Raw genomic sequence first — 26,332 nt, 5'->3', positions numbered from 1 at the left:
CTTAGTGTACTCATCTCTTGGTCTCCCTCTACGATTTTTATGCTCCACGCTGCCCTCCAGTACTAAATTGGTGGTCCCTTGATGCCTCAGACCATGTCCTACCAACCGATCCCTTCCTCTAGTCAAGTTGTGCCACAAACTCCTCTTCTTCCCAATTCTATTCAATACCTCCTCATTAGTTATGTGATCTACCCATCTACTCTTCAGCATTCTTCTGTAGCACCAAATTTCGAAAGCTTCTATTCTCTTCTTGTCTAAACTATTTATCGTCCATGTTTCACTTCCATACATGGCTGCACTCCGTAGAAATACTTTCAGATGTCTCCTTCGTCACTTAATATACAAAAAAATTTTGTAGCTATCAAAGTGTTTTGATTAGCTATACGCACAACTTAAGCTCTAATTACACTGTCATGTAACTGTTTCCTCAGGTGAACTGCAGTATGGATTTTTTTCTGTGGTCGAATTCTGTTTGCTTAAGTTCGGCAGCGTCACCTGGCGACGAACGACTGCTACGCACAGACACGCACGCATTGTGTATGTAAAATCAGTGAGCGTGCGCTCCGTGGGTAGAATGGGGAAGGCGTTCGATCTGTCTCAGTTTGACCGAGGGCGAGTGTGATGGTTCGCAGGCTCGGCACGAGCATTTCGGAAACTGCACGACTTCTTGGCTGTTCGAGAATTGCTGTGATGAGTGTCTTCAACGCGTGGTGAAACCAAAGTGAAACCACGCCCGGACGTAGCAGTTGTTACGCGACCACCCTTCATTACAGATGCCAGACGTCGTAAGCTGGGCAGATTGGTGAAACAGGATAGTCGGCGAACTGTGGCACAACTAACGTCAGATCTTAATGTTGGGCAGAGTACAGGTGCGTCTGAATACACAGTGCATCGAGTACTGCTAACGATGAGCCGCCGCATCCGATGACCCATGCGTGTGCCAATGTTAACCACGACATCGACAACTACAACTGAAATGGGCACGTGACCATCGGCACTGGACGCTGGTGCATTGGTAGAGCGTTGCATGGTCTGATGACACGCTGTACCTTCTGCACCGTGCCGATGGGAGGGCACCAATCCGTCTTCCGGGGGAACAGCTCCTTGACACCTGTACTGCTTGACGGAGACAAGTGGGCGGCGGCTCCATTACGCTCTGGTGAACATTCACGCGAGCATCTATGGGTACAGTGTGTAACCTCCCCCTCACTTATCGACCTTAATGACATTGAAAAATTAAACCGCGTGTACCCAATGGAAATTTGGGAAAAAGCAATCGTCACCGAAGTCAATTTGTCGGTAAAGAGGGAGGAAAGGGTTACATCTAAATGAAAGGAAAAATGCAAATGAAACTGGTGGAGATTAATTTTGAAAAGGGGTAAAGTTGATAAAGAAAGTAAATGTGCGGCCGTTACGTTAACAATTAACTAGCGGTAATTTGATATTTGGGGGAAATTACGGTCGCCAGTCCTAAGGACAATTACTATAGTAACTGAAAAAAGAAAGGTTATTACACATATAATTAGCACTAGAAGCGTGGCAACTGAAGGTTGACACGTGTAGTGTGAAAACTGAAAGATTGCCAGAAGTAATAAATTTCGCTACACTCTGACTTAATTTAGCAAAATAATTAATAAAACCGGAAAATCGAAAGTTAATTTAGTGACTGAAGTTAACAGTGAGCTTTCTTTCTGAAGCACATCGAAATTCAGTAAAATACGGTTAGTCTTGGACTACCTCAACAATCATTTCGAAAGCTACTTGAATCTACGCAATTTAGAAATAAGAGATTTAACTTTGAACTTGAATTAAATGATTCTGAACAATTAACAATAGTAAAATTTAGTACGTACCAAGCTGAGCTGCAGTCACAGGTAACTAAAATACGGTAACAAAACTCGCACTCTTAATTTGTGCTTGTGCAATCTAAATATTGTAGCCAGCTATGAATACCGTAACTGAACTTTGAAATTAAAGCAGTGAAATCGAATGATGCTGGCGTTTGAATTTCAACGACACTCGGGCTCATTTCGGAAAAGGAAGGGACCCTGCTTGGCAATGCAATTGGGACAATGAGCAACAAAGGTTCATGCTACGTTGCTGTAATTTAGTTATGAAACAATTTTAAAAGTTTGAAAAGCTGAGGTCTGCCATACAGTTCTAAAACTTTACGTGCTTCCAGTCTTCCTTGTTGGCTGATTGAAGGTTTGAAGCCGTCGATCGAGGAGGTGGCGACAGTCACTCATTGTCGGCCGTCGCTGTTGCAGAAGCTGGATGTTGGCGCGCCTTCTTCTCGACACGGTCACCAGACGAAACGGGCTCTTGATGTGCGCCAGCTAATGCTTCCCGTCCGCAACACCATGTCAGAAGCTATCATCGCAAGTCGAGCGCAATTACATGCTGCCAAACCCCGAAAGCGCGGCAACTCGCGGGAGCTTCACACAACGCACCTGCTCCACTGCACCACCCCAGCCTGACTCTCTCCGCTCTGCCCGCGCTCCACGCGGCAGAGTTAACACTACCAAAGATCCTCAACACTTTGGTTCTCCACACGACCTATCGATGTAATGGGTCGATAGCATAGTTTCCCTAGGCCAGACCCAGCGTAAAAATACAAATAATCTTTACACAACAAACCAATTATACATCGACATAAATGCATATATATACAAATACAGTCCTGGAAATGGAAAAAAGAACACATTGACACCGGTGTGTCAGACCCACCATACTTGCTCCGGACACTGCGAGAGGGCTGTACAAGCAATGATCACACGCACGGCACAGCGGACACACCAGGAACCGCGGTGTTGGCCGTCGAATGGCGTTAGCTGCGCAGCATTTGTGCACCGCCGCCGTCAGTGTCAGCCAGTTTGCCGTGGGATACGGAGCTCCATCGCAGTCTTTAACACTGGTAGCATGCCGCGACAGCGTGGACGTGAACCGTATGTGCAGTTGACGGACTTTGAGCGAGGGCGTATAGTGGGCATGCGGGAGGCCGGGTGGACGTACCGCCGAATTGCTCAACACGTGGGGCGTGAGGTCTCCACAGTACATCGATGTTGTCGCCAGTGGTCGGCGGAAGGTGCACGTGCCCGTCGACCTGGGACCGGACCGCAGCGACGCACGGATGCAAGCCAAGACCGTAGGATCCTACGCAGTGCCGTAGGAGACCGCACCGCCACTTCCCAGCAAATTAGGGACACTGTTGCTCCTGGGGTATCGGCGAGGACCATTCGCAACCGTCTCCATGAAGCTGGGCTACGGTCCCGCACACCGTTAGGCCGTCTTCCGCTCACGCCCCAACATCGTGCAGCCCGCCTCCAGTGGTGTCGCGACAGGCGTGAATGGAGGGACGAATGGAGACGTGTCGTCTTCAGCGATGAGAGTCGCTTCTGCCTTGGTGCCAATGATGGTCGTATGCGTGTTTGGCGCCGTGCAGGTGAGCGCCACAATCAGGACTGCATACGACCGAGGCACACAGGGCCAACACCCGGCATCATGGTGTGGGGAGCGATCTCCTACACTGGCCGTACACCACTGGTGATCGTCGACGGGACACTGAATAGTGCACGGTACATCCAAACCGTCATCGAACCCATCGTTCTACCATTCCTAGACCGGCAAGGGAACTTGCTGTTCCAACAGGACAATGCACGTCCGCATGTATCCCGTGCCACCCAACGTGCTCTAGAAGGTGTAAGTCAACTACCCTGGCCAGCAAGATCTCCGGATCTGTCCCCCATTGAGCATGTTTGGGACTGGATGAAGCGTCGTCTCACGCGGTCTGCACGTCCAGCACGAACGCTGGTCCAACTGAGGCGCCAGGTGGAAATGGCATGGCAAGCCGTTCCACAGGACTACATCCAGCATCTCTACGATCGTCTCCATGGGAGAATAGCAGCCTGCATTGCTGCGAAAGGTGGATATACACTGTACTAGTGCCGACATTGTGCATGCTCTGTTGCCTGTGTCTATGTGCCTGTGGTTCTGTCAGTGTGATCATGTGAGGTATCTGACCCCAGGAATGTGTCAATAAAGTTTCCCCTTCCTGGGACAATGAATTCACGGTGTTCTTATTTCAATTTCCAGGAGTGTAGAAAAACAATTACAATATACAAAGACACAGAAACGTCATATATTCAGGTAACAAAATAAGGAAAAAAAATTATAGTACAATAGATGGAAATACGAGGATATGCCTTTCCGGCGTTACAAGTGGACCACGTGCAGGACACCGTGACGGCCAAGGAGTATCGTACACTGGTTGCAGACTACGAAACCCCATGTTTCCCGAAGCAATGGCATTTTTCAACAAGATAATGCGCCTTGTCACACGGTGATTAGTTTGATGGAGTGGTTCGAGGAACACAGCGGCGAGTTCCAGTTGATGTGCTGGCCCCACAATTCGCCAGATCTGAACCCAGTCGAACACGTTTGGGATGTGACTGGACGTGGCGTCAGAGCTCATCGCCTCCTCCCCTCCCCCCCCTCCCCATACTTTACGGGAATTAAATGACTTGTGTGTGCAGATGTGGTGCCAACTCCCTCCAGTCACCTGCCAAGGCCTCATTGTTTCCATACCGCGACGTGACGCCACTGTCATCCGCGCCAAAGGTGAACATACCGCCTGTGCTCAAAATTTTGTGGCCGATAAATGTATAGTCGACAACAGGAGGCTTAGCTCTAGATTGTATCTTCCATTTTTCTCTGAGGATATATTTGCTATTGGTGTGGGAATTTGAGTAATTTTTCCTTCCGTGTCACTTTCAGCACACACAAACAGTTTAACACGGAATTAGGAAATAACAAGAGATGTCAGTGTACAATAGAAGTTAGAGGAAAATCGGAAATGTTTGAATAAAATCATTTGAACCGGTTCTTCCATCACTCCTTAGTAGAGAAACTTCATAATTTTAAACGAAAGGCACAATATTGGGAATATTTTACAGTATGAGCGTATTTTGTTAGCCGGCCTGTGTGGCCGAGCGGTTGTAGGTGCTTCAGTCTGGAATCGCGCTGCTGCTACGGTCGCAGGTTCGAATCCTGCCTCGGACATGGATGTGTGTGATGTCCTTAGGTTAGTTATGTTTAAGTAGTTCTAAGTTCTAGGGGACTGATGACCTTAGATGTTAGTCCCATAGTGCTCAGAGCCATTTGAACCATTTTTTGTATTTTGTTAATGTGCGAGGGGCACAACGAGCAGCCGCAGTCTCACGTCCTCTACTTACTAAAGGTCAAAATCTTTATCTGCTGGAATCCTTGGACTTCAATAAACTCCACGTCCACAGTTCACAGTTAAAATTAAACGACCAAACACAGCTCAAGATTTCCTATCTTCTAAGTTTCGCTTGATCCTCACAATTCTCCAATCCTTCCCAAATGATCTGCACAATTTTATACCTCCATTCTGCCTATATTTATTTATTTTATTTCGATTGTCTAAGTACTTCATATATTCTGTTGTTGTATAATATGCACATCTTCTCTACAATAAAAGATATTCTTCATACCACTGATATATAATTAATCTTATGTAACCCATGTCACAACTGTCAATTTTATCTTTCACTCTGTACTGCATCGCTGTCCATTCGTATTACCTCTTCAAGCTATTCTTCAGTTCTCTTGTCTAGTATTAATTTTGTTTTACTGTGGTTGTTAATTTAATTAAAATTGTTATATAGGCTATTAGGTTTTTAACCATACGCACATCATCTCTTTTAATGAGTGTCATTCTTCGTTAATGCCATCCTCCACTTTTCCAACAAGCGCGCGTGTACACACACACAGACACACACACACACACACACACACACACACACACACACACACACACACACACACACCTTTTTTTCGAGATTTTGTGTTAATTTCTGGTTTGTTCTTTTTAGGTTCTTTTACTGTTAACATTTTCGATTACGATGACATTGCGCTGTCAAAGATGACTCTGCTATTGTACCTCACTCTCGATGTGTACCATCTCTCTTAGTCTATTTCACCAATATTGTACCCTCTTTGAAGACTGTAGTTAAAGTCCGAGGATGGCCTTCTAGAGTCAAAACAAGTTAATGAATTAAATTAAAGCTGTAGAGCATACACAATATTGTGCTTTTCATTTAAAAGATAAAAGCTAAGAATGAAGTTAGACATTTGTTTAAACCAGATGGAAGAAGCAGCCTTGTGCAATGATCTGTCTAGTAAAACTCAATATATTTACTGCTGCGAGATTTGAAGAAGGCGAAGAAAGAGAAGAAGAAAGAAGACGGTACAGACAATGTAAATTCCACTACCTGTAAAGTACTAGTGGACAGAAACCTCTCCCTCCCTGCTTTCGTAGATCAGTTCAAAATGGCTCTGAGCACTATGGGATTTAACATCTGTGGTCATCAGTCCCCTAGAACTTAGAACTACTTAAACCTAACTAACCTAAGGACATCACACACATCCATGCCCGAGGCAGGATTCGAACCTGCGACCGCAGCAGTCGCGCGGTTCCGGACTGAGCGCCTAGAACCGCTCGGCCACCGTGGCCGGCTCGTAGATCAGTTAATGTAAATTAAGACAATTTGATAACGTATGCTTCTTTTTTCACCGGCCATGGGTATGCTATTTTCGTTTGCGCAGCATAACGGAATCAAGGAGTCACTTGAGGTCTGACGGGCTGCTCGTAGGAATGTATTTTCTTTAATAAGGACCAATACGATTCCAGGTAATAGACTTACCCATGGTCAACGAACAAAACAGAATAGTTTCTCTCTGTAGGGTGCGTACGCCATACGATAACTCCATACGCCCGTCGCACCCTCAGTCTGCGCATGCGCACTGCAGCTCGCGGCTGCAGGCTCGTTTTAAAATGCAAATGGGCGCACGCCACCCAGGCCTAGACACGCGCCTGAATTATAACTTGGCGCCGCCAAATGCAGCCTTCGCTGTGATACATTCCAGATTAATACCCCAGCGAAATTATTTTTTTCCTTCCTCCGCCGGATGGGCCGATACATCACAGCGACGTCCCACTAGGCCGTTTGGGGTAGTTGCCAAGTCATGGCTATGGAAAGTAGCCTGCGATTCTGGCCATAAAACTGCGGATATCCCCGGCACTGGCTTCATTCTCTGATCCCTGAGGACGCCGACCTGGAGGGAGAAGAGGTAGACTGTGAGATAATGAAAGATCATAACATTTAGATTTGTCGAAATAATTACAAGTAGCTTGTGTTAAAACTTACGGGCTGAGACACCGTGGTCGGCATGTAAAGTTACTCCCTGATCTTTCGTCACAGTCTGTGGGAGACATTTCTGGAAGTAAAATGGCAACTGCATGATGGCCTCTCTGCAGAATAATGGTGGTTAATTTAATGGCGTGTGACGAGGGCCTCCCGTCGGGTAGACCGCTCGCGTGGTGCAAGTCTTTCGATTTGACGCCACTTCGGCGACTTGCGCGTCGATAGCGATGAAATGATGATGATTAGAACAACACAAAACCCAGTCCCTGAGCGGAGAAAATCTCCGACCCTGCCGGGAATCGAACCCGGCCACTTAGGATTGACAGTCCGTCGCGCTGACCACTCAACTACCGGGGGCGGACACAATGGTGGTGCTTCTCTATTACCTATCCGAAAAACGAACTTCAAGCCTTTCGGCTACACCTTCCCAAATTTATAGTGATGTTACCATTTATAGTCCTAGTTAGCATTCTTCACGTGATGACGAAGCGTTGTTAATTTTGGGTAGCGTCATCGTTCTCGATTAAAAGTAACTGATCGTCATTCTGATGGGGCAAATTCGGATTCATATGTTTTTAACTTGTAACCCCCCTCCTTTCTATCAAAATTATTGTGGTTTTTGTAAATGTCTACGGCCTTTATTTACAAGCGCACATAATTGACTGTCTTTGCTAAAACGCTTATCTCACTATATTTTATTATTTAACCGTAAAATAAAATTCCGTGAGACTAACGTTTCAGCAACGACGTAATAACTAGATGAAAATAAATTCTGTACAATTTAGTTCAAGAAAAGCTTTATATATGTGAATACGGTCTGTATTAAACACATACGTGACATACCAGTAACCTATAGTACCACAACACTTGTTTAACGTTGTTAGCGGTAATCTCTAAGAGTTATTCACCGTTTTACTTCAGTTTTCAACCCAATACACTAGTAAGAAGCAGCCGGAGTTCAAATGGCTTTGAGCAATATGGGATTTAACTTCTGAGATCATCATTCCGCTCGAACTTAGAACTACTTAAACCTAACTAACCTAGAGACATCACACACATTCATGCCCGAGGCAGGATTCGAACCTGCGACCGTAGCGGTCGCGCAGTTCCAGACTGTAGCGCCTAGAACCGCTCGGCCACTCCGCCCGGCAAGCAGCCGGACATAGACTATATATCTTTTATAATAAAATGTACATATTATCTGTTAAAACCAATTGCGAGAAAGAAAATTCTGTACTGTGAAAACGTGCGGTTTCGTTTTTTTTTTCTAGCAGTCAGTTTGAACTTCGACATTAGGGCATTTAAACCATTAGACAAATTGTTTTATTACATATATTGTTTTTCTCTTTATATAATTTTAAACAAAAATTGTATACCCAAAAGTGTGCTGTTTTGTGTTCTTCATTGCAGTCAGTTTTGAGAGAAAAGAGGAATGTTGAATTTATGGCTTATCGATTAGTGATTAGAATACTGCTATGGAATGTGAAACTTTGCAGTCCTATCCTTTACATTAAAACTATGAAAAATATTGTCATCTAAAATACTATCCTCACAGATCTAGCAACTGGAAAGATTCCTTCTACACCACTTAAATTAATGCCTCTAATTGATTTAGCCAATCATTTTAAGCGACTTCATTTCCAAGTGTAGGCTTCGTTTGCAATAACAATGCAAAAGGCTCAACGTGAGAGAGGGAGGGGTTAGGTTGATTTGGGGAGGAGACCAAACTGCAAGGTCATTGGTCTCATCGGATTAGTTAAGGATGGGGAAGGAAGTCGGCCGTTCCCTTTCAAAGGAACCATCCCGGCATTTGCCTGAAGCGAAGGAAATCACGGAAAACCTAAATCAGGAAGGGCAGACGCGAGATTGAACCGTCGTCCTCCCGAATGCGAGTCCAGTGTGCTAACCACCGCGCCACCTCACTCGGTAGAGAGAGAGGGGAAAAGAGATGGACAGAGAGGGGGAGGGGGAGGGGGAGGGGGGAGAGAGGGGGAGGGGGAGGGGGAGAGGGACAGGGACAGAGAGAGAGAGAGAGAGAGAGAGAGAGAGAGAGAGTGGGGGGGGGGATTGGAGGGAGGACGAGGAGATGGACAAAGAGGGGGGGGGGGGGGGGAGATGGAGAGGAAAGAAGGGAGAGAGAGAGGTTAGGACTTATATAGAATTCCTAGTATATATTTAGCAGTTGCGAAACACTGCCGGATTCGCTAGTAATTTACATGTGGTTAAAAAATTGTAAGCGAGGTAATGAACAAGCGAACAATCTGTGATATTTTGGACGGCAGTATAAAGATACAAACGTAGTGCTGTCGGAACTGTTGTAGTTAATATTTCTCCAATAGAAACTGAAGCAAGAGGCAACAACCTCAGATAGAGCAACTCTTCTCTAAAGGGGAAGGAGCTCGAAAATTCACTATCCGAGCCGACTGCACTGCATTCTTCATCTTTCCATTGCGCTATGCAAATTTTCAGTTGTTTGAGAGAGCCCAGACGAGAAGGAAGTGGTCTTTTCCCGGCATTCTTATACTGGACGCAGCAACCTCCCGAAAAACCTTTTTAAAATTTATACAATGGCAAAGCCTCCGCTTGAAATACCCGGAGCCCCTTCCCGCATGCGGGCTGCCTCAAGACGGGCGTAATAAACCCGCCTCGTTTTAAAAATAAACAAGGCGGTCCACCCTGCCCTGGCGAGTGCGCTGCTTGTGGATTCATTGCAACGGAATGTAATTCCATACCGGCCCGTCACGGCCACCTAGTCCGCCGAGGGGGCGCTGCTGTGGCCTAAAGGGGAAGCGAAACGGATGGGCCGCCTCCGTGGGACCCAGCCGAATAAACTCCAACACGAAGAATTGCGACTTAGTCGGTAGGCCGCCGCGTTATCTTCGTCCCTGCTGCCGGAAAATTGAATACCTCCACCCCGTCTGCAGCTCGACGTCGGCAACACACACACACACACACACACACACACACACACACACACAGAGAGCGGAGTCCGTTTCCGTATGCATGTCTTTCCAGTCCAGCGTATAGCGGTCAAAACTAAGACCCCTCCCGACCGACCCCTATCAAAAGAGGAACGACTACAAGGGATGTACTTAACTGTATCCGCATGCACAGGATCACTTACCTAAACCTTACACAGCAAATGTTGCCGAAGTCGAAACTACTGCTGATGTGCGATTTTCACAGAATGGGTTGGTAGTCAGGGGCTCGTATTTTTAGCCAATCAACAGGCAGTAATAATACAGTACTGGCCATTAAAATTGCTACACCAAGAAGATATGCAGATGATAAACGTGTATTCATTGGACAAATATATTATACTAGAACTGACATGTGATTACATTTTCACGCAATTTGGGTTCATAGATCCCGAGAAATCAGTACCCAGAACAACCACCTCTGGCCGTAATAACGGCCTTGATACGCCTGGGCATTGAGTCAAACAGAGCTTGGATGGCGTGTACAGATGCAGCTGCCCATGCAGCTTCAACACGATGCCACAGTACATCAAGAGTAGTGACTGGCGTATTGTGACGAGCCAGTTGCTCCGCCACCATTGACCAGATATTTTCAATTGGTGAGAGATCTGGAGAATGTGCTGGCCATGGCAGCAGTGGAACATTTTCTGTATCCAGAAAGGGCCGTACAGAACCTGCAACATGCGGTTGTGCATTATCCTGCTGAAATGTAGGGTTTCGCTGGGATCGAGTGAAGGGTAGAGCCACGGGTCGTAACACATCTGAAATCTAACGTCCACTGTTCAAAGTGCCGTCATTGCGAACAAGAGGTGACCGAGACGTGTAACCAATGGCACCCCATACCATCTCGCCGGGTGATACGCCAGTATGACGATGACGAATACACGCTCCCAATCTGCGTTCACCGCGATGTCGCCAAATACGGATGCGACCATCATGATGCTGTAAACAGAACCTGGATTCATCCGAAAAAATGAAATTTTAGCCATTCGTGCACCCAGGTTTGTCGTTGAGTACACCATCGAGGGCGCTCCTGTCTGTGATGCAGCATCAAGGGTATCCGCAGCCATGGTCTCCGAGCTGATAGTCCATGCTGCTGCAAACGTCGTCGAACTGTTCTTGCAGATGGCTGTTGTCTTGCAAACGTCCCCTTCTGTTGACTCAGGGATCGAGACGTGGCTGCACGATCCGTTACAGCCATGCGAATAAGATGCCTGTCATCGAGCACAGCGTTCCGTATTACCCTCCTGAACCCACCGATTCCATATTCTGCTAAGTCATTGGATGTCGACCAACGCGAGCAACAATTTCGCGATACGATAAACCGCAATCGCGATGGGCTACAATCCGGCCTTCATCAAAGTCGGAAACGTGATGGTACGCATTTCTCCTCCGTACACGAGGCATCACAACAACTTTTAACCAGCAACGCCGGTCAACTGCTGTTTGTGTCTGAGAAATCGGTTGGAAACTTTCCTCATGTCAGCACGTTGTAGCTGTCGCTACCGGCGCCAACCTTGTGTGAATGCTCTGAAAAGCTAATCATTTGCATAACTCAGCGTCTTCTTCCTTTCGGTTAAATTTCGCGTCTGTAGCACGTCATCTTTGTGGTGTAGCAAATTTAATTGCCAGTAGTATACCTAGAAGGTTTATTTTTTGTGCATACATACGCTTTTTTAATTGGAACAGTGCCTACTGACATCAACTAACTAAAAATAGAGTTCATTCGAATGTCAATGGTGTTTGGCGCAGGATTCTAGAGCGAGTCATTTACAAAATGTCGTATTTTGAAAAATTCCGACACCGTGGTAGCACCCACTAAAGAACAACACATGTGTATGCACTAATTATGTCGATTTTGCCCAGTAACGAGACAACTGATCATCACAAGTTGTGTTCAAAATGGCGAACGACAGCGGCAATACACGCTTCCAGTCTGATATGGAAAGAATGCTGGACATTTGCTAGCATTTCAGCGGAGATGTTCGAGCAGGCTGCAGTAATACGTCGTTGTATATCATCGGGTGTAGTTGGTTTTTCCTTGTAGACCGTTTCTTTCAGCTTTCGCAACAGAAAAAGTCTATAGTCGTGAAATCTGGGGAACAGGCCGGCCCCAAGGTACAAGTCCTATACGCCCAGTCCAAGGATTTGGAGACAATTCAAGACATGCTAAAGTAGTTCGTGTACTATGGGCTGGACAGCCATCACGTTGGTATCACAGGTTCTTCGTAGTCTACAGCGGATTGCTCCTAGCATCTATGGAAGATGGTCTGTTAAGAGGCTCTGATAGTTGTATCGTTAAGTGTTTGGTCTATGAAAAACGGGGCTATGAGCTGATGGTTCACTATCCCACACCACACGCTTACACTCCATGTACGCAGACGTTCCACCTAACGAAGCCAACGTATGTCAAGTAACCTGTAGATGGCCGTAATACTCAAACAAGACAAGACAAGATTAATTCACGTGAAAGACTGAAAGCAAAACTGGCTTTCATGTACCTTAATAAGGTTCTACAACAATTTGGCATTGATTTGCTTCACATGGCTACGATACGGCGCAGCTTCGAAGACTTCCTCACAACTGCTTGTAAGAAGGCTGGAGAAATTTGGACACACGTTTTCTAATCTGTCGTTGAAGAAACGGCCAAGCAATTTGAATGCTTATGTAACCTTTTTCTACAGTCGGTGAAGCATGCATGCGTTAAGGCCTTGTTCATGCATGCTTGTCAGGCTTTCAGTGATGCCACATTGAGTACGTCGTTATGAATGAACGGCGCGGGAAGTTTGTGGAACGATAAGCGGCGGTTACACTGGACGGCAATGAGCAGGTTCAAATGGCTCTGAGCACTATGCGACTTAACTTCTGAGGTCACCAGTCGCCTAGAACTTAGAACTGATTAAACCTAACTAACCTAAGGACATCACACATATAAATGCCCGAGGCAGGATTCGAACCTGCGACCGTAGCGGTCGCTCGGCTCCAGACTATAGCGCCTAGAACCGAAGGGCCACTCCGGCCATCCAACGAGCAGGTCCTACCAGGTTTCACCGCGTTGTTCATCATGGTACTTACTGACTCGATACTGCGAACTTCCATGTTTGGTGACGCGGCTATGGAAACTTTTTGGGTTCCTCCCACGGCAGTTACATACATTTTAGGTCGGTTCCAGAATGAGATTTTCACTCTGCAGCGGAGTGTGCGCTGATATGAAACTTCATGGCAGATTAAAACTGTGTGCCCGACCGAGACTCGAACTCGGGACCTTTGCCTTTCGCGGGCAAGTTGGCTGAGCTACCGAAGCACGACTCACGCCCGGTCCTCACAGCTCTACTTCTGCCAGTATCTCGTCTCCTACCTTCCAAACTTTACAGAAGTTCTCCTGCGAAACTTGCAGAACTAGCACTCCTGAAAGAAAGGATTCTGCGGACACATGGCTTAGCCACAGCCTAGGGGATGTTTCCGGAATGATATTTTCACTCTGCAGCGGAGTGTGCGCTGATATGAAACTTCCTGGCAGATTAAAACTGTGTGCCCGACCGAGACTCGAACTCGGGACCTTTGCCTTTCGCGGGCAAGTTGGCTGAGCTACCGAAGCACGACTCACGCCCGGTCCTCACAGCTCTACTTCTGCCAGTATCTCGTCTCCTACCTTCCAAACTTTACAGAAGATCTCCTGCGAAACTTGCAGAACTAGCACTCCTGAAAGAAAGGATTCTGCGGACACATGGCTTAGCCACAGCCTAGGGGATGTTTCCGGAATGAGATTTTCACTCTGCAGCGGAGTGTGCCAGGAAGTTTCATATCAGCGCACACTCCGCTGCAGAGTGAAAATCTCACTCTGGGAACATCCCCCAGGCTGTGGCTAAGCCATGTCTCCGCAGTATCCTTTCTTTCAGGAGTGCTAGTTCTGCAAGTTTCGCAGGAGAACTTCTGTAAAGTTTGGAAGGTAGGATACGAGATACTGACAGAAGTAGAGCTATGAGGACCGGGAGTGAGTCGTGCTTCGGTAGCTCAGATGGTAGAGCACTTGCCCGCGAAAGGCAAAGGTCCCGAGTTCGAGTCTCGGTCGGACACACAGTTTTAATCTGCCGGGAAGTTTTAGGTCGGTTGTTGTTCGAAGTAATTCTACTGATTAAGACAATTCTATTGTGTCACCAATCACCAATCAGGTAACAGTGCCTCACTTTAATATTTTATTGGTGGGACCTTTTTCCTGTCTTTTCTGTTACTTGTATAACATTTATGACTAAGCTGTTGCCACAGATGATCTTGTGCAGAAGGTTGTTTTGCTGTGGTGAAACACTATTCATTAGAGTAGTGGTTGATAAGTCACTGTCTTCAATGTAGAGGTGTAATTCTGTATTTTAAACCTTGCAAATTTAGTTTATATTATGCACAACAGTTTTTGTGGCCTAGTGTTAACTATCGTTAAATGGAACTTGTGATTCGCTTCAGGTAACATACTTTACTTATTTTAATGGTTGAATTTTCAATTTTTTGTAAACAAGGCCAGCCAACATAAATATTTTAATTATATTTTGTATTGTTTAACTTTTAATATCTGCTCGAATGGCGTAATATGCAACACAATAGCGAAATCGGCGAGAGAAGATACCGGACAGTCGCAGTGGGGTTGGCTCGGCTACTTACCACGTCTGGCTTAACAAGACATATAACGCGATTTTGTATACAATTCTACGGCAACGTCTCAGCGCTGTCGCAGCTACATGAACGTCTATTGTTTCGCCTGCAGCCGTTTGTGTTCCGCTGTTGAAAGCTGGCAACAGCGCTGTCAGCCGTCAGTTTCGCGACACTACTACGGCTTCCGAGTCAGGGAGGTGGGCCAGAGCAGGATCGAATCCCCGCGATGGATTAACGACTGACCGGCCGCTGTGACCGAGCAGTTCGAGGCACTTCAGTCTGGAACCACGCTGCTGCTACGGTCGCACGTTCGAGTCCTGCCTCGGGCATGGATGTGTGTGATGTCCTTAGGTTAGTTAGGTTTAAGTAGTTCTAAGTCTACGGCGCTGATGACCTCCGATGTTAAGTCCCACAGTGCACACAGCCATTTGAACCATTTTTTCTGTAGATGGGTGTTAGATGTTTGACATTTCCTTCAGCTCGAAGTTACTAGCAACTTTGCTTTCAGTCTTTCACGTGAAATAACCTTCTCTTGTCTTGTTTGAGTATTACGGCCTTCTACAGGTTACTTGACATACGTTGGCTTCGTTAGGTGGAACGTCTGCATCCATGGGGTGTAAGCGTGTGGTGTGGGATAGTGAACCATCAGCTCATAGCCCCGTGTTTCGTAGACCAAACACTTAACGACGCAACTATCGGAGCCTCTTAACAGACCATCTTCCATATATGCTAGGAGCAATCCGCTGTAGACTACGAAGAACCTGTGATACCAACGTGATGGCTGTCCAGCCCATAGTACACGAACTACTTTAGCATGTCTTGAATTGTCTCCAAATCCTTGGACTGGGCGTATAGGACTTGTACCTTGGGTCCGGGCCGTTCCCCAGATTTGACGACTGTAGACTTTTTTCTGTTGTGAAAGTTGAAAGAAACGGTCTACAAGGAAAAACCAACTACACCCGATGATATGCAACCACGTATTACTGCAGCCTGATCAAACACCTCAGCCCATGTGAACCATTTTTTGATTAACGACCGTGGACTGGTACACCGGGCAGCCTGCAGTTTCTGCAACTCGTTTAGCCAACTACTAGGGTGGTCCCCAAATTACACCTCAGAGAATACTATTTAGGGACTACAAACAATTAAAATACGGACACACACAACACAGTATACACGATTCACCTATACACGGTGTGCACAAGTTTCACTCCTTAGGTTACCTTGACAGTGGTGACGTCAGGAAGGAAATCTGGCCACAAAGTTCAATATTAAAACAAAGTCTGCGAAATCCTGACAGAAGTGGACCTCATTATGGAAGGAAAAACCGCTGGAGGAAAGAAGAAGAATGTTTAATAGTGAATAAAATGTTTAAAAAAGTTTGTGAATTATTTTGAAGCCGATCAACTGTTCCTGAACGACGATGACCCTTCCAAAATACGAAAAGGTTCCTTTGAGACCGCCAACATTCAGAATATTTGTTGACTACACTAAAATTATTTAATGAAACAACATGTTTCTAGTTGTAAAACATATCCTCAGGCTACAATGGCAACACAAAAGTATTTGACAAAACTACACATAGATATTAAAGTTGTTCTGCTGAATCTTGGCTTGTGCAGTGAAAAAAGGACAAAAAAATGGTTCAAATGGCTCTCAGCACTATAGGACTTAACTTCTAAGGTCATCAGTCCCCTAGAACTTAGAACTAATTAAACCTAACCAACCTAAGGACATCACACACATCCATGCCCGAGGCAGGATTCGAACCTGCGACCATAGCGGTCGCGTGGTTACAGACTGAAGCGCCTAGAACCGCTCGGCCACCCCGGCCGGCAAAGAAGGACATCACATGCTAAGACAGAGTAATTCAAATATCTTTGTGCGCAAAGGGCGTTCAGCGAGTAATTCAACATTTTTTTTCCTGAAAGGAGGTTTGTTTTATTCAGAATTCCAATACATTATATAATTCCCCAGCCTTTTTACTTCCGGCGAAGTGTATCCTTCATTGGTCCAAAGACGTCGAAGTCGGGAGAGGTGAGATCCTGGCTGCAGGGTGGCTCAAATGGCCCTGAGCACTATGGGACTTAACATCTGAGGCCATCAGTCCCCTAGAGTTAGAACTACTTAAACCTAACTAACCTAAGGACCTCACACACAGCCATGCCCGAGGCAGGATTCGAACCTGCGACAATAGCAGCCGCGCGGTTCCGGACTGAAGCGCCTAGAACCGCTCGGCCACAGTGGCCGGCGCTGCAGGGTGGATGAAGAAGAATAGAACAACAAAGTTTTGTGAGTTCCTCTCGGGTGCGCAAATTTGTGTGAGGCGCTGCTTTGTCATGGAAAAGATGAAGTTCGTTTGCTTGTTTGTGGCGACAAATACGCTGAAGTCGTTTCTTCAGTTTCCTGAGGGTAGCACAATGCACTTTAGAGTTGATCGTTGCAACATGAGGGAGGACGTCAAACAGAAGCACCCCTACAGAGTCCTAGAAGACTGTCACCAAGACTTGATCGGCTGAGGATCCGACTTTGAACTTTTTCTTCGGAGGAAAGGTGGTCTGGTGCCCCACCATGGTTCAAATGGCTCTAAGCACTATGGGACTTAACATCTGAGCCAACAGTCCCCTAGAGTTAGAACTACTTAAACCTAACTATCCTAAGGACATCACACACATTCATGTCCGAGGTAGGATTCGAATCTGCGACCGTAGCAGCAGCACGGTTCCGGACTGAAGCGCGTAGAACCGCTCGGCCACAGCCGCCGACACCCCTCCATGGACTGCCGTTTTGTTTCCAGTCCTAACTGATGTTTCATCGTCTGTGACGATGTTCGACAAGAAATCGTCACTATCAGCCTCGTGGCGCGCAAGCAGTTACGCAGAGACGGTCCTTCGTTGCTCATCATGGTCTTCTATTAGGCGGTGAGTTACCTAGCGGGCACATGGTGATGGAGGAGTGTCTCAGCACCAACAACGCACACATCCCCTTGAGCAGCGAGGTGCCTGATTGCGTTCCGTCGATCACCTCGAATGAGAGTGTCCGTGCATTCCGACATTGCAGGAGTCCAGCTTTGTGAGGCCGTCCGGCACCTGGGGGATCGCACAAGTTTGCGCAACTTGTTGCGATGATGAAGGAATGCCTCACCCAAAGACTCACCGTGCTTTTGTTCGCCGTCAGGCCTCCGTAGACATTCTGCAAAGCATTTACAAATTTCTGCGATATTCTGGTTTTCCAGCGAAAGAAAGTCAATGGCAGATCTCTGCTTGGCACGCAGTGCTGTTACAGACGCCGTTTCGAAGGCTATGTATAGCGACGCCACCGATCGGAACTTCATAGAACTAGGGACTGAAGCGGGAATATTCCATGATGTCCTACAACAAGTTCGTTATTTTTCACCGTGATTGGCCGAGAAGAAAATTTGTTGCATTAGCAGCTCGTGGTCTCGCGGTAGCGTTCTCGCTTTTCGAGCATGGGGCTCCGGGTTCGATTCCCGGCGGGGTCAGGGATTTTCACCTGCCTCGAGATGACTGGGTGTTGTTGTGTCATCATCATCATCATCCCCATTACGGTCGGAGGAAGGCAATGGCAAACCACCTCCGCTAGGACCTTGCCTAGTACGGCGGTGCGGGTCTCCCGCATCGTCCCCTACGCTCTGTGAGGGAGTATGGGACATCATCATCATCATCATCATCATCACTAATAGAATGCCCCTCGACCTTTATTAAATGTTCTTGTATCGCCACTGCAGACTGAAGATGAGGTTTATGCCACTAAACGTGTCGCTCCATTACATAATTTAAGTGGTGATTAATGTCTTGACTGGTAGCAGTTTCTGAAAAATCTTTTCAGAGTTGTAAATTATTATAACATATATTGTACGTAATGAGTGTAGTTCCCTCCAATCCTCTTCTGTTCGGTAGCATTCAGGCATGTGGTACTACAGTGATTCCTTCTTGGAATATTTTTTTAAAGTAGTTGCAACAACGTTGACGGTGACGTTACACTCATCTTCTTCTTGACTGATAATCGAAGCGGACTCATCACTATGCGAAGAACAACGCTCCGGATCGAAGACGCCCCGTCGAATTCATTGAGACGGGGAGATATTAGCCATACTCCGCTGACTCACTGTCTCGCCGGAGGCCCTGACGTGTATCGGGCCCGAGATTACACAGGTCGGCAGTCGGCGCACGCGGGTGGGTATCAGCAGCGAGTTGGAGATCGCAGTACTAACTTTGGCGCGGGCTGCGCCCCCATGTGCGGGCACTGACACACACACACACACACACACACACACACGTACACGCGTACAGCCAGTGACGGAAGCTCGCGCGGAAGGAAGGAGGGAAGAACGGAAGGAAGGCGAGCCAGCCGACACGCTCTTGTTTTCGCAGTTTCCCGCGCGCGCACCCGAGCGCTGGCGTCGGAAACTCGGAAAGCCGCAAGAAGCGGCCCGAGGCGGTACTAAATCTCGCTGCGGCCAAGCCAGTTCGGCCACGCGCGCAAACAGAACAATAAACGCGGGCCGTCGAGTGGTGGTGGGGGTGGGGGGGGGGGGGGGCTAGCTGTTGCGTCGAGAACACTGGCAGCTATTAATTGTAATGGACCCCAGGCGGGCACGTTCATTTTATATTTCAATGTACGGGAGGGAGGTTGCCTCTCTCTGCGCTACCAATGCTTTCTTCCCCTACAGCCCCGCGCCGCTTTCTTTTATTTTTTACACGCCCTCGTAGCCTCCGCGACGTAACGGCCTGCTACCCCTACTCGCCACAGCCCCTCCCCCTCTCCCCTCCCCTCCCCCTCTCCTGCCGCCCGATTGTCCGGAGGCGCATTCCCGTCACGTCGGCGCGATTTAAAATTGTAGCGGACCGCGCGCACTCGCTCTGACGGCGGGCAGGGCCTTTCTGTTGCGCCGCGTTGGAGAATATTACCGGGCAGCCGCGTCCCTGCTGCCTTTTGTGGGAGGAGAAGTAGCAGTGGAAGGGGGGCCGGAGTAGGAGGTGACGCCGGTCCCCTCACAGTCCCCGCGGGGAGGCGTCGCGGCGTCGCGGGCTACGGGCAGCACGGGGCGCAGCCGTATTTCACTTCTCGTCGCGCGTAATTCGCCAATTCGGGCAGTTTATTGCCGGTTCCGGAGCGAGGCGGCCGCAAGGCGCCTCGGCGCGCTACCTGTTCTTGTCCGCCCCCGAGATGACAGAGGAAGTACGGCAAGTGTGGCCCCGGGACGTGCGCGGGAGCGGGGGGGGGGGGGGGGGGGGGAGAGGGGGAAAAAGAAGGGGAAGAGAAATCTGTCGTGTCGGAGCAGAGTCTCCGGAGGGAGAAAAAAAAATTGAAAGAAAAAGGGTGTAGGGAATGTGGCAGGGGGACAGAGACAGAGAGTGCAGCGCAATCTGTGGCCTCCTATTGGCGACGCCAATTCAATATTTTTCTTTTTCCGCTTTCGCTTCTGCGGAATCCCTCCGGGTTCCTCGCCTGAAAGTGTGTGTGTCTGTCTGTGTGCACCTTGCTAATGGCTCGACTCGCGATGTAGCACGCTGCGTCGCACACAGCAGTCTCTCTCCCTCAATCTCTCTCTCTCTCTCACACACACACACACACAAACACACACACACACACACACACACACGGTTGCAGGTGGAGAATTCTCCTTGGGATTGACTCTTACCGTTATTAAATTTGCTGCTCGGCCAGACACGGATCTTAATGACTCTTCCTTTTTTCCAAATGACCGCTGAAGGATGCCTCGATTCTTTCTTACATCCAATCCTGCGAAGCTGGCTTAATGTAAGAAATATCTGGGCACTCTTGCTCTATAAATAAGGCAATGATATGGAATACAGTCCCTCTCCTCTCCTTTTCCATTTGTCTCTCACTTCTGGTTCTCGTACTCATCTCTCCTCACCATTGCACCTTCAGTAATATCCCGCGGCCTGACTGGAGTCTTTCTGCCAATACAAGACACGACAGAATGCAAAATATTCTGGTTGTCAGGCCGCTTCATGTTCCTCTTCAGTTTTTTCTTGCACAACTGGCGTTGCCAGCCGGGTTGGCCGAGCGGTTCTAGGCGCTACAGCCTGGAACCGCGCTACCCCTACGGTCGCAGGTTCGAATCCTGCCTCGGACATGGATGTGTGTGATGTCCTTAGGTTAGTTAGGTTTAAGTAGTTCTAAGTTCTAGGGGACTGATGACCTCAGAAGTTAGGTCCCGTAGTGCTCAGAGCCATTTGAACCATTTGATTTGAACAACTGGCGTTTCGACTCCTCTGCTGGCACCTTCTTCAGGACTTCCTGGTGTCCCCAGTTAGCTGCATACTGTCGAAGATCTGTGCAGTGTGTTACAAAATATTTGCATTGAAAGTCTATGGGGTGATACATTCGCCATTGGGAACGACGTTTTCGCTGATACTTCCTGGCGACATTAACGCATCGTTTAGTAACTGCCAAACCTGGGACTACGACACTTCGCGAAACTAGCACGGTCTACTAAGCAGCAGTGTGCTGCATACTCTCTCTCATGTAAATTGCTCGATTGATTTTCAACAAGAAAACCTTAAGAATGAGGTTGGGAAAGACATTTTAGGAGAAGCGAATTAGTACCTTTTATTTTGCTGAACCTTTGCCCCTTCATATAGAGCAAATGAATAGATTATAGGCAACATACAAGATACATGCACACCACTGAATGTCTACGCCCTGTCGGCTATCAGGGACGTGATCAATATCAAGCACCTAGCATTACCGGGAAGTGTCGGTGAACATGATGTCTCTGAAAATGAGCGTTTGGCGTCATTGGCAGGGAGGCCCCTTACGGGGCAGGTCCGGCCGCCTTGGTGCAGGTCTTATTACATTTGACGCCACATTGGGCGACATGCGCGCCGGTTGGGGATGAAATGATGATGAAGACAACACAACACCCAGTCCCTGAGCGGAGACAATCCCCTACCCAGCCGAGAATCGAACCCGGGCACGTAGAACGGCAATCCTTCACGCTGACCACTCAGCTATCGGGGCGGACATTTTGTCTCTAATAGAAGTTGTTCTCCATTGTGTCGTCTGTCAAACGTACACGTGTAAAGCAATGACTTCGTAGCACTCTGTATAGATTTCACTAACATACGAGTGCTAATCAAGGAATGCAACATTTGTAGAAGGTAAGTCCGGGAAGCAGTACAGAGCACAGCTGTAGGCTTCAACCTTCGTAGCTTCCCGCCATCGAGGAGGTAAATACACACCTACCGAGTGCGAGGAATACAACAAAGTACCTGGAAGGTACTCCTGCGGCAAAACAAAAATATTTTGGTAAGTATTGTCTCTCTTTTTCTCTGCTTCCTTCACAACGTATCCAGTGACTATTGCCCACCAAGAACACCAGGAAAAGTCACCCAGCACCAAGCGCAGGAAGTGAGTGCGACACTGCTCTTTGACAGTGTGCAGCTAACTGCGGACTCCAGAAGGTTCTGGAGATGGTTCCAGCAGAGAGGTCGAGACATCGATTGCATAGGAAAAAACTGAAGAAGAACATGATGCGGCTTAAGAGCCTAGAACATTCTGCCTTCAGTGACAATAGCCATGAAATGTTGCAACCTTACACAAGATACAATAGCTACAGTTAGACGCCCAGAAAATGCTGGGAACATCAGCAGCCCGATCCAGCCGGGCAACCTCATACGTGGCAGTCTATTGCTGGACTGAAATGTCTCATGTTTTGTTGTTGTAATGAACTTTAATTCATTTGGTTTGAGTTCAAGTGAGGCTAGTTTATGTATGCTCACATTTATAGAAAGCAATGTTCAGTAATTGTGGAGACTAGAATGTCAACTAACATCTTACATCTCTATCTACATACCGGTAGTTGCATGCAAATATTTCAGTAGTTTTCGTGAATGGAGAATCCCAGAGTGAGAAACCACCAGTGAATCTCGTTTTCCACAGAAAAGCGAGGTCCTGTTCAGCACTCAGGAGTGACTGCCCTTTGTGAGGCGGTGTGGTGCGGCCGACCGTAGAAGCCGCCCGCCACAACATTGTCATTTCTTTGTCTTGTGCACAGCCCGCAGTGAAACTAAGAATAGTCAACATACCGTATCTCTTACTTGGTGTGTTCCGAGAGACTTCCCAGAAAATCAGATGATGTATTGGCAGAACCCTTCGGTTTGGCGAAAACACTGAGCTCAGGAAGCCGTCGCAGCCAGGCGTAATCGTTTTTCTTTTCTTTCTTTAAATGTCTGTTTTGAAATTGGAAAGCCCTTCCCAGATGCAAGAGGTGTGAGGCGGCAAGTACCTTGCAGAACCATAAGAATTATCAAGACCGAAAGATTTCGCATGGGATAGCCGAGCCAGTTTTCTGGAAATGTAGGATAAGACTTCTTACTTTGTCTTTCAGAACGGCTAGAAAGATAGCTCGATAGCAGAGGGAAGACGTCAGGAAGATTTGTTCACACCTGATTAGTTCCATTAGTTCCATAGATTAACACTGAAAACTCGGGAATTATTCATTTACCTACAGCCAGCCATAGGGCAGAGTTTTGTAAAATTGTCTGATTTTGTGGGGTGTCGGTCTAGTTGAGTTGATATCCCTATGATGCACGGGCCCAGACTCTGGCAATCAGCAGAGAGAGGAACCAACCTAAATGATGATGCAAATTAATTTAAAAGAAGAATGTTGCCGCACAACGGAAAACATCTTGCTGGAGGACGAATTTTCTAGCTATGAATGGAAACGACTTGTCACGGTCACAATTAGAGTTATTGCCTTTAAACATTAAAATTACTCACTGATGTACTAAAAAGAAGCATTGACAAACAGCTAAGTGATTACAGCACGGTACAGGTAGGTGGGCAGAACGAAACGCAGTACCGTACTACTTCTGCCCCACTGGATGTTAAAGTGGCGAATGGGAATCAGATACAGAAACAAATTCCAGAATTACCCAAAAACTTTTAAGAAGAGTATAGCGGATAATTTACGACTACATTTCAAGAAGACCATTAGTTGAAAGAAAAGTTCAGGGTGCACGATCTCCAAATAAATTTTAGTTCTCAAGAAGAACCTACCCTTATAGTTGAGTTCGAGTTTGTGACAAGAGCTTAAACTCTCAACGAGATACATGATGCCTCAAGCTTTGTATAGAAGCAATTTATTAATTGATTTCTCATTTTCTTAAATTTACTTTTTCTTCGAAAAGGACTCATTAATCGCCACTAACAAAACTGTTTTATAGACTGGAATTTAAAAAAAATTACATGTAAGTCTGTGTTGCCTTGTATCAGACTTCAAAATAACTAAAACAATGTTATGACAGACGGTGTGGCATAAGAGCCCGTTTTAAAAAGAAAAAACTGCTAGTGTTAGGAAGCAGTTATACTGTAATTAAATACTATTTACACAATATAATGAACAGTAACGGCATTCGACAACGGGGACGTGAAATGAAAAGACAGCAGACTGCTTAAAACTGGACAGGAATTTTTCAGTTTATTGTCTGTAAGCTATATTCAAATTTTCGATGGAAGTATTCATAAAGAACGAAAATTAAAAAATTCTTTTCGGTCTGTAGCTTTAGAGAGTCCGTCGTGGACCAGACTGTTTCCAGCGTATAATATCTATACTGAATGCGCAATCTTCTTTCTACTTTTTTATTTTTTAATTTTTCTGCAGGCCACTGGCCAAGACCAATAATTCTGTTGTTGCAGATAGCATTCTTTCCAGTCGGTTTCGTTTAAGGGTGTAGTGGATTCAATCGTTTCTCGATGAACACCGTCTCGTACTACAGAAAAAAATATGCGGTTAGCAAGTGTTTGTATCTGGTGGTGATACCTCAAGATACCGCAGTTTCGCAGATATTTTTCCTTCTCTCGCAAAATGTTTTTTGCTTATCCGTGAACGCATTCTAACCACTTCAGGTTCCTGTAACAAATACCCGACAGAACTCATAGAAGAAAGGTACGAAAATAAAAAGATTACAGCATTGGTCGACCTCAGCTCTGCGTACGAAACAGTCAATGGGGCTCTAAGCACTATGGGACTTAACAGAACTAGAACTTAGAATTACTTAAACCTAAGTAACCTAAGGACATCACACACATCCATGCCCGAGGCAGGATTCGCACCTGCGACCGTAGCAGCCGCGTGGTTCCGGACTGAAGCGCCTAGAACCGCTCGGCCACAGCGGCCGGCCGAAACAGTCAATCAAGGTTGTTCTTCCAGAAAGTCTGTAACGAACTCACAGAGTGCCACACTATCAAGATCGTTGAGTCTCTCTTACAAAATAGGCAATTTTACGACGTTCTTGGTGGAAGGAAGAGCCGATGGAGAAACCAAAGAAATGGACTGGCCCAGAGAAGCGCTCTTGCACTCCTCTCTCCCTCGTTTTTAATCTATGCGCTAACGACCGCCAGTAACTAATAATACTAAGTATCCCTTATATGCAGATGATCTGGAAATCACAGTTCAGGGGAGGGCTCTCGAGGTCGTAGAGCAGAAGCTGGAGAAATCACTCTGAGACTTGTCAGAATATCATCAAAATAACCCCTGTAAATTGATTCTTTTGAAGATTCAAGTAAGCGCTTTCCACTTTCGTGCTCGGCAAACAACGCAAAATCTCATGGTTCCTGGAATAATACCGCTTTGGAACAGACAGATGAAGAAACCTATCGAGGTGTGACGTTGGATAGATGTCTGACAAATGGACGCCACTGTGAAGGTGCCTCCAGAATATTTCGCGGAAACACGTAAACAGCGAATTGGAAGCGATACCTTCTATCCTGAAAACCACCGCACAAGCACTACGTTTCTCTACAGCTGAATACACCTGCCCGGTGTGGATCAAATCAACTCACGCAAAGGAAGTCGACATAGGTCTTAATGAAACATTCCCCTATCAAATCTTTACATAGCTGCTGATCTTGCCAGTACCATCTTCCGAAGAACATTTCATAACTTCACAGGGAGACTCAGACAAACCATCGATAATCGACAGTCTCTCTCTGGACAACTGGGATCCGCAAATGGTTCTTACAGCCTGTCATCGAAGAACCACGAACCGACTATCCACCAGCACACGTAGTGACTGGCGGCTACATAAGAAACTGGAAAACATGGATGGCCCTGAACCGCATAAGAACAGAGGTGGCTCCAGTGAAAACAAGCATGATCAGGCGGGGTCATCATACCGTGGATAACGACAAGTGGGACTGTTGTGCTGTGCAAGACTTGGAACACCTCCTGACCTCTCCAAACTGTCCCTAAACATGATTTGTGACTGGACAAGAAAGAAGCCCTGGACTTGGCCCAGTACTGGGCTGAAAGACTGCGATTCGTGTTATCACTTCGGAAAAGTCTGTAGCAACACTAACGTTACTGAATTAAATTCAGCCTAAGTTCTACGTGGTTGAAGAGCTCCTTATTTAAATTTTTTGTACAAGTCGGAGACGTCAAGTGATTTGTTTTGAAGATAAGCTGTATCTTTGGACACTCGTTTATTTTTC

At 46.8% G+C, this 26,332-nt stretch overlaps 1 protein-coding gene across 2 annotated transcripts in view; it reads right to left on the bottom strand.

Moving 5' to 3' along the window:
- LOC124612264 (irregular chiasm C-roughest protein) overlaps positions 1–26,332 on the bottom strand; it is a 1,966,673-nt gene that overhangs the window by 1,059,202 nt on the left and 881,139 nt on the right. The window lies entirely within an intron of this gene.

The sequence above is a fragment of the Schistocerca americana genome, chromosome 4, assembly GCF_021461395.2.
Source record: "Schistocerca americana isolate TAMUIC-IGC-003095 chromosome 4, iqSchAmer2.1, whole genome shotgun sequence".
In the NCBI taxonomy this organism is placed as follows: Eukaryota; Metazoa; Arthropoda; class Insecta; order Orthoptera; family Acrididae; genus Schistocerca; species Schistocerca americana.
This window is presented reverse-complemented; position numbering and strand designations above follow the sequence as displayed.